Source organism: Octopus bimaculoides, chromosome 30, assembly GCF_001194135.2.
Source record: "Octopus bimaculoides isolate UCB-OBI-ISO-001 chromosome 30, ASM119413v2, whole genome shotgun sequence".
Taxonomy (NCBI): Eukaryota; Metazoa; Mollusca; class Cephalopoda; order Octopoda; family Octopodidae; genus Octopus; species Octopus bimaculoides.
The window spans coordinates 3032887-3037130 of NC_069010.1; the positions used below are offsets into that span (position 1 = coordinate 3032887).

The following is a 4244-nucleotide window of genomic DNA, read 5'->3' on the forward strand; positions in this document are numbered from 1 at the left end:
TAATACGCAGGGGATTTTTAGGGGGCTGTACCTCTGAAAAACCTAAACCTTGTGTATAATACGCACCCCTTCTCTAACTTGAGTCAAGGAGGTATATATAACGTCCTAGGTTTGTAAACGTATATACGGTAACGCCCCTTATTATTATTGTATATATAACATGGGCTTGCCTACCCAGGTGCCGAGTTGCAAGCCAACTGAGTTTTCCGCGTTAATTTTTGCTCCTGTCACCACTTCATACTCTTTTAGTGTGTCGCCTGGCTCGATGCTATCACGGCGACACCATCAGCATAAGCAGACACGCCTCTCCCACATCCTAGATCACGCAGGATACTCCTCAATACCTCCAACTTCCGCAGTAGTGGTTCAAGGGTCAGTACATACAAAAGGGAGGAAATAGGGCACCCTTAACGGACCGAGTGTAAGATGCTGAATGGTTCTGACTGGTGACCATTCAGCCGAACCAAGCAGATGCCGCTGTACAAAGCAACAATCCAGCCGCAGAAAACCGGACCGAAACCGGCTGCCTTGTATTGATGGTCGACCCTATCGAAGGCTTTAGATTGATCTAAATTGATCAGGCCCCGTCCATGCCAGTTCCGTTACCCACCCTCTCTATGATGTAGCGCATGAGATAGACGTTGACGTGAATAGTCCTGGTTGGGATGGCACATGTTTGCACCTCACCAACCGGCTTGTCACGACAAGCGCCGGCCTCTTGGATAACACCTTGGCCAAAACCTTAAAGTAGTGATGGGCTTGAAATTCTCTACAACGTCCCCTTTGTGTGGGTCCTTTCTCAGCAATGCCACCGCCCATCGACAGACAAAAGTGGGAGTTCTCCCATTTTGTTGCCAGTTGCCGTAGAGGCCGGCAAAGAAGTCTGGTATTGAAATATAAAGTGGGGCAGGCTATCCAAACCCGGCGATCTGCCTCTCTTGCAACTCTTCATCGCTTCTTGTATTTCTGCGGCTGTTATCAGCCTTTCGCAGCAGTCTGCTTCGCTCGCCGAGAGTCGCGGAAGGCCGTGCAGGTAGACGCCGAAGTCTGCTCTGCTATCCGTCCTACCACCCATCCCGACAGTCGAGCAAAGTGCTGCTGAAAGGCTGCAGACATCTGCTTCCTTTGTACTATAGGCACAAGGCTTGAAATTTATGGGGCAGGGGACCAGTCGATTACATCGACCCTAGTACGCAACTGGTACTTTAATTTATCGACCCCGAAAGGATGAAAGGCAATTTCGACTTCGGCAGAATTTGAACTCAGAACGTAAAGACGCAGGAAATACCATACGGAGGAAATACCATTTCGACCGGCGTGCTAACGATTCTGCCAGCTCACAGCCCTTTTTTTAATGATGATGATGATGATGACTTCTGTATTGACCACAAAGGTTTTACATCAAGGAAGTCGCTATGGTCAGCACAGGACAAAACATTGGATGTGTGTGTGTGTGTATGTGTGCGTGTGCGTGTGTGTGTGTGTGTGTGTGTGTGTGTGTGTGTGTGTGTGTGTGTGTGTGTGTGTGTGTGTGTGTGTGTGTTTTGTTAGGGTTTTGCGTGTAAACAGGTTTAACAGAGAAAAGTCGTTTTTAGAAAGAAATCTTTCGAAAAATGATGGGAGTCGATTTGCGTTGAAGATGTCTGTGTGTATATGTATGTGTGTTTATATATGTGCTTATGTGTATGCATGTGTGTGTGTGTGTAAGAACGTATGTATGTATGTATGTATGTATGTATTACGTATGTATTTACAATTATGTATATATTGTATATATATGTGTGTGTGTGTGCATGGGTGTGTTTGTGTGTGCGTGTGTGTGTGTGTAGAAAGTCGCAAAAAAGTCCCCAACAAAGCCTGCTTTAGAAGCAGTGAGTCATTTGCAGAGAAAGAGGTCAAGTAAAGAAGTGGCGATGGCAGAGAAGACGTCAGCCAAGAGAGATAGAAAGAATGTAGTAGTAGTAAATTGGAAGTAGAGGACAGTAATATAATATTCAGTTAGTGAGATTAGTTTCCTTACGTAATCGACAAACGCACACATACTAAAACATACACACACATACATGAGGAGATAATTGCCACTCCTGTATAGTATGTAATAAACTTCGTAGCAGCTTTTGTATCGCAGAACTGAATTCGCAGGGAGGAACGTTCCGAGACAGAAAACCGTCAGACTAAAACTGAAACCTAATTGGTAACTATTACGATGATCTTTATTATAATTAACACACAATTTGCTAAAAACATTTACATTGTAAAAACATTCATTATAACTAAATTCAAATTACGATCAACGTGAACAAATAATATAGCCTGAACAAGATAAGCTACCCCTAATTTGCAGGCGGCCAACGATCTGCAAAATAGGGGTAGCTTATCCTGTTCAGGCTATATTATTTTCATTTAGAAACTGTGAAAACTTTTTATAGTGTTACAAGTGGAACCTTTTATTTACATTTCCGGAATATAATATAAAACATCTTTTTGGTTTGACGGGCAACACTTGTTTTCTTAATGAAACACTTTCAAACTTGGGATACTGATAGAATGTGTCATATAAAACATCTTTTTCTCTTAGCCTTCTTAACAAAAAATTCTTCTTAATATGTTATTTCATGTTAAATTTATCGTATTTGTGTAATTTCAACCAATCACTGACGTCTATTGAGGTGAAAACAATTACTGCCGTAACGGTGTTATGGGATTTTTTCCCTTGAATAAAATTAGTGCCGTTGTTTGTCAACAACTATCGGCGGTACTGTTATTTATAACATCGTTCGTACGTTTGGGTTAGGGTTAGGGTTAAGAGTGAGGTTATGGCAAAACTAACCCTAACTCTAAATCCCGAACCCTAACCCTAAAACCATAAAGCTAAAACCAGTACAAACGCACGAACGATGTCATAAATAACAGTAACACGAATAGTTGTTGACAAACAACGGCACTAATTTTATTCAAAGGAAAAGATCCCATAACAACGTTAGAAAATGTTGTTTACATTCTTACGGCAGTAATTGTTTTCACCTCAATAGACGTCAGTTATTGGTTGAAATTACCGAAATACGACAACTTTTTACATGAAATAACTTCGAATACAAAATTTTTTATCTGTTCTATAAAACAAAATATACAAATGTACGAAGTTTGAAAGTGTTTCGGTACCAAAAACACTACATAAAACATAAATGAAAAATGTTGCCCGTCAAACCAAAAAGATCCAAATGTACCACACAGACAGGCCACAACGGGATTTGAAATCAGATCGCAAAAAAAAAACAGATTAAATGGTACAAGGCATTTTGTCCAAAGTCTAAATATTTCATATGATCATCCTTTTAGTCTGTTATTCTTGCTATCAAATAGTGAAAGATAAAAAGCCATGTTAGCCTCATTCAGTTTGTAGATAGAGAATAAATTATTGCGTCCGACATTGCAATGACTCAGCTAATTTTGTCTACTTTCAATCAACGGAGTTTTTAAGCTGATTTATATTTTAATATTAAACTTTGAATATAAATGTAATTTTGCTATAAATTTAATTTGTGTATATATTGAAGTAAACAAGAACTGTTTAAATATCAAGCAATTTGGTGACAAGATATATATTTTCCTTTCACCATATCTTTTATCCTACCTCAAACTTTAAATGTGGAATGCACTAAATATGTTTTCTCTCTATTTCGGATATTATTTATCAGATGGATGGCTTCTGAGAATTATTCCACATTGTAATTATAAACTTTATTACAAACCAACAATGGTATCTCTAAATAGCTGCGTGAACTACACATAGATAATGAATACATATGGGAGGGCCATAGCTAGAACGTCTTTAGCAATTGATTTATTAGAGAGGATAAATTTTAATGTTCTAATATTTTGACTTTTATAAGTTACTAGCAGAAACACCCGGCGTTGCCCGGGTTAAAGAGAATAATGAAATCTAAAAACGCCGTCTAGACTACGCAACCCTCAACTGTTAGTAGCTACGATACCATATTTCTACATTAATAACTCTCCAATCCATGCCAGCATGGAACATAGATATTAAGTGGAATGCTAGAAGAACGTTTTCAACTCATATGTATATAAAGTAAATACACGTAATTCAGAAACACGTTTTTGTGTATCTTATTTCGTAACCAAGGCCAATTTTGGTTATTCATTTGACAGAGGTAGTAGAGAGACAATGCGATGATAAATCTGAGGTTGGATCTTGAAAGTTTGGATGAATGCTGCCTCAG

At 39.0% G+C, this 4244-nt stretch overlaps 1 protein-coding gene across 4 annotated transcripts in view; it reads left to right on the forward strand.

Moving 5' to 3' along the window:
* The window catches only part of LOC106883927 (E3 ubiquitin-protein ligase MIB2), a 19187-nt gene that overhangs the window by 1928 nt on the left and 13015 nt on the right, over positions 1-4244 (forward strand). Inside the window, exon 1 of one of the 4 annotated variants that reach the window (XM_052978151.1) lies at positions 1812-2194. The exons of 1 other annotated variant lie outside the window; for it this stretch is intronic. The gene's annotated coding sequence lies outside the window, so the exon portion shown is untranslated. Of the gene's footprint in view, positions 1-1811; positions 2195-2745; positions 3288-4244 lie in introns of those variants that run through there. 2 more of the 4 variants (XM_052978153.1, XM_052978152.1) reach the window with 2 other exon arrangements.